Source organism: Hyperolius riggenbachi, chromosome 11, assembly GCF_040937935.1.
Source record: "Hyperolius riggenbachi isolate aHypRig1 chromosome 11, aHypRig1.pri, whole genome shotgun sequence".
Lineage (NCBI taxonomy): Eukaryota > Metazoa > Chordata > Amphibia > Anura > Hyperoliidae > Hyperolius > Hyperolius riggenbachi.
Window position 1 is genome coordinate 83,762,567 of NC_090656.1, and position 13,980 is coordinate 83,776,546.

The window sequence follows — 13,980 nt, forward strand, 5'->3', positions numbered from 1 at the left end:
AGCCGGCGGCTTTTGCTCTGCCTCTCTCTCCTCCCCCCGCCTCTCTCTCCTTCTCTTATGGGCAGCCGGGGGGGGGGGGGGACACACGTGTGTCCCCCAGAGTCGTTCGTCGCGGCAGGAGAGCAGAGCGGGGAGGCTGCAGACATTGATTCTGCCAGCACCCGCTCTGCAAGAATGGCGACGAACGACTCTGGGGGAAACGCGTGTCCCCCCCTCCCCCCCCCCCCGGATGCCCATAAGAGAAGGAGAGAGCGGCTCCATCTGTTACATTGCCGCCGGCTTAATTTCATTGAATTAACTAAGATGTGATACATTTGCCCGCTGCGCTGCGGCCAGAAGATACATTAACGTTACAGGAATTATTCCATTTCTCACATTGGCCGCAGCGCAGCGGCCAGTTCGCACATTGGCCGGCCAGAACTAGAAGTGGCCAAACTTCGGGTTCTGGCCATAGCATATACACAGAAGCGCACACTATGCTGCGGGTATTGCAGCACAGCGAACACTAATAACTTAAGCCTCCTTCCAGCAAATAATGAGCGCTCCTCTCCTCCCGCCCTGAGCCCCTTCAGGTCCAATCACTATAAAGAATGTGATCCCTGCACTCTGATTGGCCCAATAGGCTGCCTATCACTTGACAAGTAGCCTATTTGGCTAATAGCGCACGTAGCGTGCAGCACATTACATTTAGTGAATTAGCCCCAGTGTTAGGTGTGGAAAAGGTGGAGGTTAGGGATAGGCGTCCTCAGGATGGAGGTTTGTGTTAGGCATCGATTATGAAGAGGCAAGCGTTAGGGTTTAAGAAGAAAGACAATGATAGGGATGGAGAGATATTACCGAATACTGATATGACAAGTGCTGTGGCAATCCTATACGTATTCGACATTCACTACCAGACAACATTTTACTTTGAAACAAATGGAAATCTTATATGCACTGTATGTGTACAAATGTATTTAAAACTTGTCATAGTCACGCCTTAAGATCTCGTCTTATCATTTAATTGACTCACCCACACAGAATGACTCGTGGGGTGGGAGGGTTGAGGGTGGGGGGAGGGTTGTTAAAGAAGGAAAATGTAGTTTGTTTCACTATGCATTCATTACCTTTGCTATATTCTTTTGCTATGATGCCTTTATCTTGTGAACAAACTGAATAAAAACGTTTTGAAAAAAAACTTGTCATAGTGTTGCTTTACAGTAACTAAATGATGGTTGCCTATTAAAAAAAAAATATGGGCCCAATACAATTCACCTTTTCTCCCAAGTTTTCTCCTAGATCATTTTTCATCTTTTGTTTAAAGTAGCTTTTCAGCACTCTGCAATTAAAAAAGTATTAAAAAGCAGGTAAACAAGTACTGTCAAGATTATTCTGAGTATTTTTTGCTTGCTGGTGGCCTAAAAGGCATTTTTTTTAATAAGATGTGAAAATATCAGGCCAAGTATTTCATTTTTCAGGTATTCATTGTGTCATTTGAACTAAGTAAGCCACTTGTTCAGTGGTAAAACCTCTTCTGCAATACAAGCAGAAAAACATCCAAGCTTATTTTCCTTTGGATATGCTGTACCCTGACCTTTGTGAATGTAAACCTTTACAGACTCTTTTTCCTTGGTCACAGCAGCTGTTCCTGGCAGATGGTAAACATGGAATATTTATATGTAAAATATTGCATTTGAAATGGACATCTACAGGGGAGAGAAACATGAATGCTCTGCCAAATGTTAACAGGTTCCTGAATATTTGGATCTGAAGAAAATGAGGGCCTTTTCCCAATTCCAATTGCAAGTGTAGAGGAGATAACCCAATAATTTTCCCTCTGCATTTTCTCTGTGTTTTTTTATTTAATCCAATTTTTCAATGAGATTGGAAGTCCCATTCCATTGCACCGAATAGTCGATACACCACAAATACTGCAGGCAATGCGTTACAATTACAATTGCCTTCAGGGGCGTAGCAATAGGGGTTGCAGAAGTTGCGACCGCATCGGGGCCCTTGGGCCAGAGCGGCCCTGAAGGGCCCTCTCCCAACTACAGTTTTAGCTTTCTATTGGTCCTATGCTCATAATTATTCTATAGATACTTTGAATAGTGGTAATCATTAACAAACTGTTCCCCATCCCCTTCTTGCACCACTGACACTGTAGTTACCATTGGCAGGTTTTGGTGTGCTGTATCAATTGTTATGTATAGAGTGCTTGGGGGGTCCCATTGTAAAACTTGCATCAGGGCCCACAGCTCCTTAGCTACGCCGCTGATTGCCTTGCAACATAAGCAGTAGAAGAGGAGAGGCCCAGATTTGCCTGATACAGCAAGTGTCCTTGGGACTGACAAATGGCATGCGCTCCAAAAACCCTACTAAAGAGCATACAGGGGTAACAGGCTTTGACAGGATTCTGATTGACTGTTTGTTTTTTTGTTTTTTTTACATTAAGATTAATTGAATTTGCATAGCATTATGAGATATAGAGGAAGGAGATATACTACTGAGACCTCAACGCACTTCCTCCTTCAAACCGAAAGGAGGCAGTGCGCCAGTGTGAGGCTTGCAACACGACCAATAGGACACGTGCAAGCTGTTTGGAACGCAGAGCAGATAGCAGCATTATGGGTAATTAACCCCTTGTATCCCTCCGCACACCTGCGACAATTATAGCTCATTTTAATCACGAGTAATTACTCACGATTACTTGTGAGAGCTCCACTGCTGCTGAGACCCCGTTCATGAACAAGCACAGCCACAAAGTACAGCCACAGGATGGCTCCTGTCTATGCAGGAGCACAGAGCCACTCGTGCGCTGCAGAAAAACCGGGCATGAGCAGCTCCATGCTTTTGTGCTGGCGAAAGCTGCCTTAAACCTGCCCATGCGGCCCCACTGGAACACAGACAGGAGTGTTCTTTTCAACAAGCTTTTGTCAGTTTTGAGGGTGTACCAAATGCTGGAACAGCAAGGTGAAGGGGGAAGGGGGATGGGCGAAGCCTCTGGATTATCCTGAGGCTTCCCTGTACTGAGATACATATCAATTTGGTACACTTGTTTCCACTACATGCACATAGCATTGTACAGAACATAAATGACCTGCATTGTTGTCTTGCTTCTCCAAGCTGACTGTCAGGCTGGCTTGCTTCTGTTAGCTGGCAGGGCACTTCAGATGTCCGGCTGGTGCAATCTCTGATGGGTATGGAGAGGGAGACACATGCTCGCTCCAGCGTGCGGGGGGTGGAGCTACAAAAAGTCAAACCAAAAGCACTGCCTGTAACTTTCAAGCCGGCCCCGTACGAAGATTAGCACTCTAGGCAGCAAATAGCATTGCTGCCTGTTCTGCAGTGTCCAGGAGGAAATCAGCTATTGGCTGGGGGCGCGGCTTAGATGTCCTGGAGTATGATACAGTTTTTGCGGGGATGCAGGCAAGGAGAATAATATTTAAATATCCTGCGCCGCCCATGATGATGACGCCGTTAGCCGGGCACTATCAATCCTGGTAAGCTGCATGTGCGCAGCTCTTTAAACATTTGGGGCCCTTAACCTCCCCGGCGTTCTATTGAGATCGCCAGGGAGGCTGCGGGAGGGTTTTTTTTCAATTAAAAAAAAACTATTTCATGCAGCCAACTGAAAGTTGGCTGCATGAAAGCCCACTAGAGGGCGCTCCGGAGGCGTTCTTCCGATCGCCTCCGGCGCCCAGAACAAACAAGGAAGGCCGCAATGAGCAGCCTTCCTTGTTTGGCTTTCCTCGTCGCCATGGCGACGAGCGGAGTGACGTCATGGACGTCAGCCGACGTCCTGACGTCAGCCGCCTCCGATCCAGCCCTTAGCGCTGGCCGGAACTGATTGGTCCGGCTGCGCAGGGCTCGGGCGGCTGGGGGACCCTCTTTCGCCGCTGCTCGCGGCGGATCGCCGCAGAGCGGCGGCGATCAGGCAGCACACGCGGCTGGCAAAGTGCCGGCTGCGTGTGCTGCTTTTTATTTGGGGAAAATCGGCCCAGCAGGGCCTGAGCGGCAGCCTCCGGCAGTGATGGACGAGCTGAGCTCGTCCATACCGCTCAGGAGGTTAAGAAATGGAACCTGAGGGGCCCCTGTGCGGCTGCACGGCCCTATGTCCGCCACTGCCCCACTAGTCTCCCTGTCAGGACCAGGTGAACCAAGCCAGGGGCTCCTCCAGCACTTCAACAGGCAACCTCTTCCGATCCGGCCAGGACACCACTCCTCCTTCCTCCGTGGCCGGAACTACAAAGTAATTGTCGGGTCTGGCAGCCGGCCAGGGAGATACTCAGCCACCAAAATAGTCCCCCCTCACCTGCTATTTGCGGGGACTGGGGGGCGGGAGGAGGGATGTAGGGAGGGGGGGCGCCCAGCTTCATTATAAATATATAATAGTAAAAAAAAAAATCCTCTCAGCTGCTGGCCCCCTGTGGCGTAGGGCTGGGGGCGGGCCCCATAGCATTGCTATGGTCGCTATGACGGTTTCTATGCCACTGCCCTCACGGGAAGGTAAGATCGTTACACTACCTATGTTCTGCAGGTTTCTTGGAAATATTAACATTACATAAAAATATATGGAAACATGTCTTTTAATTTTTGGGGAAGACATTCTGTTCCAATGTAGTCGATGCAAACCAGGAGTAATGTTAAACATATTGTACAGCACACTTCCTGCAGCTACAAGGGGACTCAAGGCCACGGGGGAGGGGGGGGGGGGGGTTGGGGGACCAACTACCTATTTACCCTCCCTCTGATATAGGGAGCCCCCCTGTACATCAGACGTTGTAGCCATACTTGTCATGAGTGGGGAAGTTATGGCAGCTGCACTGTTATTAATGGGGTCATGGTGGCCATGCTTGTTATGTAACCCCTGGCTAATAGGCCTTCTGGCTATAGAAGGTAGGGGGATAGGGGGAAGGGAATGCAGAATTTGTAGTTACACCTCTGAGCACAATGGTTTGTCTGTTAACTTCCTCTTCTCTGCAGTGCACTCTAATAAAACAGGATGTGCCCTGGCCCATACCACGTGTATGGAGTGCCATCACTGGTGGTGTAAGTAGAGAGAGGACTCACTGCTTATGCTTTCTTATATTTGTAGAAGCATAATTTGCTTGATGCAGAAGAGGTTGCTGTGGTTGAGTTTAAAGTGTTCTTGATGCATAATAAACTACCACAATCAGCTGGAGGGTTGGGATTGGCAATGGGGGACCAGAGGATGTCGAGGGAAGCCTCATTAGGATCCAGAGGCTCGCCTCGCTATAGGTAAGTGCCAGTTTCTTAATTATTCTGGTCTCAGGTTCCCCTTAAGTTGGAACATACTGGAGAATAGCAAATGGCAAATTGGTACTGGTTCTAAAAAATCTTTTACCGTTTTTCCTAATATTAAACTATAGTGGGCCTTATGCAATTAACTTTTTTTCTCTTGAGTTTTCTCCTAGGAAATCATTTTTTATCTTTTGATTTAGAATAACTTTTCAGTACTTTGCAATGGAAAAAGGTACCATCAAAATATTTTAAATATATTTTTCCTTGCTGTGATTTAAAAGGCATTTTATCGACAAGTTTGAAAATGACACCTAGGAGAAAACTCAGGAGAAAAAGTTAATTGCATACAGGCTAAATATTCCTGAGGATCAAGAAAGCAATAAAGGACTGACCAGGAAAGACACACCCATTAAAAGACTAGCAAAGATTCCCAGCATCTCACCTCTCCCCCGATCCAACATAAACAACGACCAAAGCATAAACAGCATAAACAGTTAAAATGTGTAAGTGCAATGCTCAGGTTTATCTTTAGTGTTTTTCTAAGTACACTTTACATGTATCAATATTTTATGATCACATTCATCTGCCACTTGTACCGATTCCTCATGTAATCAGTGTAAATGCAGAACAGAGGCATTTACATTCCACTGTAATCCCCATCCAATAATGTGCACTTCATATTATAAAAATTGATCTTACAGATTAAGCTATAATGAAGAGATATTAGTCATAGCCAGGGGCGTAGCAATAGGGGTTGCAGAGGTAGCGACCGCATCGGGGCCCTTGGGACAGAGGGGCCCCGAAGGGCCCTCCCTCAATTACAGTATTAGCTCCCTATTGGTCCTGTGCTCATAATAATCACTTCTATAGATACTTTGAATAGTGGTAATCATTAACAAGCTGTTGCCCATCCCCTTCTTGTACCTCTGACACTGTAGTTGCCATTGGCAGGTTCTGGTGCGCTGTATCAATTGTTATGTATAGAGAGCTTGGGGGCCCCATTGTAAAACTTGCATCGGGGCCCACAGCTCCTTAGCTACGCCACTGGTCATAGCAAGGATTTCAATACATGGTGGTGCTGTATAATATGGCTCAGATAAAAGCTCCAGTTATGTAGCTGTGATGATAGTCTAAATGTATTCTCCAGACAGTATTACAATTACTTAGAAAAGTACTTGGTACCAATATTACAGTATTCACTACTGGGAGCCTCAAATCCATTTCCACATAGGAATCCATTTTGGTTAAAACCAGACCTGGCCTTTTCTCCCTGTTACTTTGAGTATTATGACCCCTAGGGCCATATGCAATTAACTTTTTCTACTGAGTTTTCTCCTAGGAGAATTTTTCATCTTCTATTTAAAATAACGTTTTATCAATTTGCAATTGAAAAAGTACCAAACGAGGTGAAAAAGTACTATCAAAACTATTTTGAGCATTTTTCTTGCTTGCAGGAGACTTATTGATAAGTTTTAAAATATCACCTAGGAGAAAAAGTTAATTGCATATGGGCCCTAGAGTGAAGAAACACAGGGCCCAATCAAATTCACTTTATCTCCTGAGTTTTTTTCCTTATTCTGAGTATTTTCTTGCTTGCTGATGGCTTTTTGTTTATAATGAGAAAAAAATGTTCATCTAGGAGAAAACTTAAGAGAAAAAGTGAGTTGGATCAGGCCCATAGTGTCCTTCACAAGGAAAGCATGATGCAAGCAATAAGAGGAGACACTTTTCTGCCAAATGGTGTCCAAAGTGGTCCCTTATACCCAGGAACACTAAGCACAGTGTTTTGTTTGTGTGTGTGGAGGCCCTTGGGATGTTTTTCAGCCCACTTCTTTCAAGTCAACCCTCCTTTACTGCCAGTGGCGTAGCTATGGAGCTGTGGGCCCCAATGCAAGTTTTACATTGCCACCCCCCATGCACTCTATACATAACAATTGATATGATGCACCAAAACCAGCCAATTGCAACTACAGTGTCAGAGGTGCAAGGAGAGGATGGGGAGCAGTTTGTTAATGATTACCACTATTCAAAGTATCTATAGAAGTGAATATTATAAGCACAGGACCAATAGAAAGCTAATACTGCAGTTGAGGGAAGGCTCCTCGGGCCTCTCTGGCCCAAGGGCTCCAGTGCGGTCGCAACCTCTGCACCCCCTATTGCTACGCCCGTTTACTGCTGACAGGCATAGGTCGGATGGTAGCTAATGCCTGATATTGGCCTATGTGCCTGTGGACGAGAGATAGCATTTCACTGACAGGGGACCATGACTTTTTACTACTTTTTTTGTAGTTGACTATGCTGAGAAGCTTGGGATGCGTTTTCTTTGCAGTATCTGAGCTAATAGGCAGCAGGTTAGAAGTGGTTTCAGTGTTATCACACTGGCTCACCCAACAGATAAATCTCACATTCCCGTAAAGAGTATAAAAAAAGATGAGTGGATATAGTTTCTTACAGTATTAAAAGTGGAAGCTTCAAGACTATCATTGCTGCTACTGACACCTTATAAGAATGAGAAAACGTCTATCACTGACTCGTGTCACAGAAACTATTGTTTCCCTTGTTTCATATTTACTGTGTTGCTAACATGCTATGTGTGTCACATCCATTCTAAGGGCATTTGACTATAATCAAGGTTGGAGTTTTGCAGTCTGATTATCGTTAGACAGGAAATGGAGTTATGCTAATATATAAGTTACAGGTTGCCCATACGATTTGCATATTCAGCAATGATGCATTGTGGGAGAACTCATATGCTCACTCCAACCTGAATAATCACAAATATGTTCTGTTTTAAGAAGGCAAATTTCTGTTTTGTACCAATATATAATTATCTGCGCTTGGAATCCTGTTTAGAGGAGAATCCATGAGACATGAATCTGTAGAGGTCAGTGAAGTGTAAGACATGCAGACCTGATTTACTTACATTGGAAGAACATACATAAATCAGGAATCCTGGACTGTATTTATTAAAAAGTGTTGGCTATTAAGTGGAAAAAGTTTACAGCCCTCAAATTTACAACCCCCTCCCCCCATTCATAACCAGACACACACCTGGCTATGAATGGGGGGAGGGGGGTAATAACAAAAACACATCTGGCTAACTATGGGGGGGGGGAATTAACAGGCACGCTGACTTATTGAGGTTGGGTGGGGTAGGGGGGTTACAGAGGCACATGTCGGGCTGGGGAGGGGTACAGAGGCACATCTGGCCAGCTACGGGGGGAGGGGGATAAAAAGGAGCACATCTGGCTAACGGGGGGGGGGGGAGGATTAAAAAGTCCCACATCAATTAAAGAAAGATCTAAAGACACAAAATGGAAAAAATGCACCTTTATTTCCAAATAATATATTGTCGCCATGCATTGTACTAGGATCATACTTTAAACACTCTAAACCAGGACAAATGGGCAAATCAAATGTGTGGGTTTAATCTACAGTGGCACTTATTATTTTTAAACTATAATGGCTGAAAACTGAGAAATAATTACTATTTTAATTTTTTTCCCCTTATTACCTTTAAAATTCGTACAAAATTAAACAATTCTTAGCAAAAAGTACCACCCAAAGAAAGCCTAATTGGTGTGAAAAAAACAAGGTATGGATCATTTATGTGTCATAAGTAGTGATAAAGTTATTGGCTAATGAATGGGAGGAGTGTGAAATGTAGAAAATTGCTCTGGTTTTTAAGGGGGAAATCCCCAGGGACACAAACTGGTTAAAGTAGCTCACAAGCCGATAAAGTGTGGGCACCTCTGATATAAAGTATCTCACAATAATGAGTATACAGTACCTCTCAAATTTTTGTAAATATTTTATTATAACTTTTCATGGAACAACGCTGAAGATGTTACACTTTAATACAATGTAAAGTAATCAGTGTACAGCTTGTATAACAGTGTAAATTTGCTGTCTCATCAAGATAACTCAGCTCACAACCATTAATGTCTAATCCGATGGCAACAAAAGTAAGTACACCCCATAAGTGTCAAGATTGTGCCCGAATTAGGCATTTTCTCTCCCAAGGGGCGTGATATGTGTTAGTGTTACATGGTCTCAGGTGTGGTGAATTGCTCCTGGGGATCTCGTACTTGAGTTAATGAACATTATTATGTAATGTTAATGTTCTAGGAAAGTGTAGGAAAAGGGGTGGGGTAGGCAGCAGGAAACGTGAAACAGCATGCTTGATTTGAGCCTGATCATGCACATTAAGCATTCTACTGTCATCTGGTAAACTACATTATATAACAATATGTACAAATAAAACCACAGTGAGAGTAAAAGCAGCACAATGCAACATAGTTGCTTGCTGTATACCCAAGCAAACATAGTTTATGAGACAAAACAGATAAGGATATAGATCATAAGTTAAATAACACAGATAAAGAGTGATAAATGATGATTTAAGACAGATAAGAAGAAATAATTCATGAGATAAAGCAGATGAGGAGAGATAAAGTATACCTTAACAGATGAGAGATAATTTATGGGAGAAGACAGATACAAAGAGACAATTCATAACATACTGTATTTTTCTGAGACTCCAGAAAAGTAATTATTGACACGGCGAATTATACTTCATAGGAAAGAGCTACATGTCTGTAAATACCAGATTAAACAGGTGTCTTAAAGGCTGCATTGGTTATATGGTTAATGTGATGGTTGAACTTATTACATGAATCATATGGGCCCATATGCAATTCAACTTTTCTCCTGAGTTTTCTAGTAGGTGTTATGTTTAAATTTATCAATAACATGCCTTTTAAGCCACCAGCAAGCAAGAAAATACTAAAACCAATTTTGATAGTACTTTTTCATATACTTTTTGGTACTTTTTCAATTGCAAAGTGCTGAAAAGTTATTTTAAAAAGAACATGAAGAATTCTCTACTAGGAGAAAACTCAGGAGAAAAAGTTAACTGCATATAGGCCATGATGTCTGCAATTCTCGGATGGGACACATGACTGCTTCATTGAGGACATGATGGCTGCACATACTACATAGGGCACATGGTGGCTGAACTTATAGCATGATGGCTGCACTTATTATATTGGGGACATGAGGACAGGATGGCTGCATGTACTACATAGGGCACATGGTGGCTGAACTTTTAGCATGATGGCTGCACATACTACATAGGGCACATGGTGGCTGAACTTATAGCATGATGGCTGCATTTGTTATATCAGGGACATGATAGCTATACTGGGGGGCAGCTACCTATCTAATCTACACTGGGGGCACCTACCTATCTAGTCAATACTGGGGGCACCTACCTATCTAATCTATACTGGGGGCAGCTACCTATCTATCCTATACTGGGGGTAGCTACCTAACTAATCTATACTGGGGGCAGCTACCTATCTAATCTATACTGGGGGCAGCTACCTATCTAATCTATACTGGGGGCAGCTACCTATCTAATCTATACTGGGGGCATCTACCTATCTAATCTATACTGGGGGCAGTTACCTATCTAATCTATACTGGGGCAGCTACCTATCTAACCAATATTGCAGGTACCTACCTATCTAACCTATACACTGGGGGCAGCTACCTATCTAACCTGTACTGGGGGCACCTACCTATCTAACCTATAGCTGGGGCAAGTATACTGGCTACCTATACTGTGGGCACTCATCTGGCTAACCTATACTGGGGGGGATCTGTAGCTGGACACTTACACTAAGGGGGGGGATCTGCTGCTTAAATACACTATAAGGGGATCTGCGACTGCAAGACTAGTAGCCTAAGCCCATATACACTAAGGGGGGGATCTGGTCTTGTATATGTAGGCAGATCCCCCCTTTAGTGTATATAGGCTTAGGCTACTAGTCTTGCAGTCGCAGATCCCCTTTTAGTGTATTTAGGCAGCAGATCCCCCCGCCATCCCCCCCCCCATTAGTGTATGTGTGTGGTGCACTCACACGCGAAGAGGATGAATGTGGGGGGGGGGCACCAAAATCTGGTTACGCTCAGGGCGCTGTGAAACCTAAGGCCGGCCCTGATAGCAGCACATACTACACAGGGCACATGGTGTCTGAACCTATAGCATGATGGCTGCACTTATTATATTGGGGACATGAGGACATGATGGCTGCTTGTACTACATAGGTCACATGGTGGCTGAACTTTTAGCATGATGGCTGCACATACTACATAGGGCACATGGTGGCTGAACTTATAGCATGATGGCTGCATTTGTTATATCAGGGACATGATGGCTGCACATGCTACATAGGACACATGGTGACTGAACTTATATCATGATGTGTGGACTTGTTATGTTGGGGACATGATGGCTGCACATGCTACATAGGGCACATGGTGGCTTAACTTATATCATGATGTCTGGACTTGTTATGTTGGGGACATGATGGCTGCACATACTACATAGGGCACATGGTGGCTGAACTTATATCATGATGTCTGGACTTGTTATGTTGGGGACATGATGGCTGCACATACTACATAGGGCACATGGTGGCTGAACTTATATCATGATGTCTGGACTTGTTATGTTGGGGACATAATGGCTGCACATGTTACATAGGGCACATGGTGGCTAAACTTATAGCATGATGGCTGGAGTTGTTATATCGGGGACATAATGGCTGCACATGTTACATAGGGCACATGGTGGCTAAACTTATAGCGTGATGGCTGGAGTTGTTATATCGGGGACATGATGGCTGCACATGCTACACAGGGCACATGGTGGCTGAACTTATAGCATGATGGCTGGACTTGTTATATCACGGACATGATGGCTGCACATGTTATATTCGGAACATGATGGCTGCACATGCTACATGGGGCACATGGTGGCTGAACTTATAGCATGATGGCTGCACTTGTTATATTTGTAACATGATGGCTGCACATACTACATAGGGCACATGGTGGCTGAACTTATAGCATGATGGCTGGACTTGTTATATCGGCGACATGATGGCTGCACATGTTACATGGGGCACATGGTGGCTGAACTTATAGCATGATGGCTGCACTTGGTATATTGGGGGCATGATGGCTGCACATGCCACATAGGGTGCATGGTGGCTGAACTTATAGCATGATGGCTGGACTTGTTATATCGGGGACATGATGGCTGCACATGCTACATAGGGCACATGGTGGCTGAACTTATAGCACAATGGCTGGACTTGTTATGTTGGGAACATGATGGCTGCACATGCTACATAGGGCACATGGTGGCTGAACTTATAGCACAATGGCTGGACTTGTTATGTTGGGAACATGATGGCTGCACATGCTACATAGGGCACATGTGGCTGAACTGATAGCATGATGGCTGCACTTGTTATATCGGGGACATGATGGCTTCACTTTATATGGGACACATGTAATATGGGATCATACGTATTCTCAAAAATTCCATTTAAATGTAATTGAATTAAATTGTATTCTCAGAATTCCAAGTAAATGGGAATTAAAAGAGCAAATAATGCAAAGTACAGTAACATTTGTGATTTAATCATGTAAATCCATAAATGCTGTATCCAATGCCTCCCATAAAGTTTATTGTGGAATAACATATGGAAACTTTTTTTTAATTCCAGGATGTAATGTGACAAAACAAGACAAACAAGCAGGGGGTAAGTTCTACTGTCAGGCACTGTAAATTTAGAGTAAAACTATATACACTGTATTTCCAGAAATAGGGAAAAAAAAAAACTTAAAAGGCAAACAAACTTACAAAGTATATGAAGCAGGAAAAGACTGAATTGAGCTGATGAAATGTTTATTTTACACAAGACAAGCATAGCTCTGCTGTGAGTTATCAGTGAAAGCCTGCTGGAAGCAGATTTTAAGTTTATCCCTAAGTGAGCCATGCAAAAGCTAAAAAGCTGACATGAATCATTCTGTGATACCGAATGGCATTCTTTCTGCGTGGCTTTGTACAGGTGTATTATGTATTTCTGTCATTAGGCGTACATTAAACCAAAACTTTTCTCATGAGTGTATGATGATGGTGACACATGAGATAAAATTAAAGAATCTGAATCCTAAAAGAAAGATAAAACAGCTGTTAAAGGCATAACGTCACTAAAAAGAAGGCTCGTAATATGAAAACATTCTCTACAGCTTCTTTTAGTCCGTCTCATATTATTTTGTAGTATATTATATAGCACCATCTTGTGTTCAGTTGTGCTCATTAGCACTGATTTAATATTTGTGTATAATAAACAAAATGCTTCACTGAATCATATATAGCAGAGTCCCCGTTATCCGGAATTCAGGCAACTGGAAGTCTCAACTTATGCATGGCTTACCTGAGGGATAACGGGGACCTCTTTTGGGGACTTTCTGTGAGTGCTGGCAGGCTTTAAAATACTTACCTAGGCTTCAGCAATGTCTGGCAGTCTCCCTGAACCTCCTCGTGGGCTCCTAGCAGCTTCCGGCATCTATGTACAGAAGCCGGAGTGTCACATGACCCAATGTGGGTCAGCTGACACTCCGGCTTCCATGCACTGGGGAAGCCGGAAAGCCGTTCAGAGCCTGCAAGGAGGTTCAGGGAGACTACCAGACATTGCTGGAGCCTCGGTAAGTATTTCAGGGGGGAGTTTGGCACTATTTCCGCCAGTTGCTCAAGCAACTGACGAGCACATGTATGTGGCATCAGGAGATCCCCGCTGGTGCCAGATACTGGGGACTTTGCTGTATTAATAATCCACACATTGTTTTCTGTTTTCTTTTACATTGTTTCCCACCCGGGAA

At 43.9% G+C, this 13,980-nt stretch overlaps 1 protein-coding gene across 2 annotated transcripts in view; it reads left to right on the top strand.

The window, feature by feature from the left end:
- The window catches only part of PC (pyruvate carboxylase), a 1,086,793-nt gene that overhangs the window by 15,858 nt on the left and 1,056,955 nt on the right, over nt 1–13,980 (top strand). For both annotated transcript variants that reach the window (XM_068259507.1, XM_068259508.1), the window contains exon 2: nt 12,822–12,857. The gene's annotated coding sequence lies outside the window, so the exon portion shown is untranslated. The remainder of the gene's footprint in view (nt 1–12,821; nt 12,858–13,980) is intronic.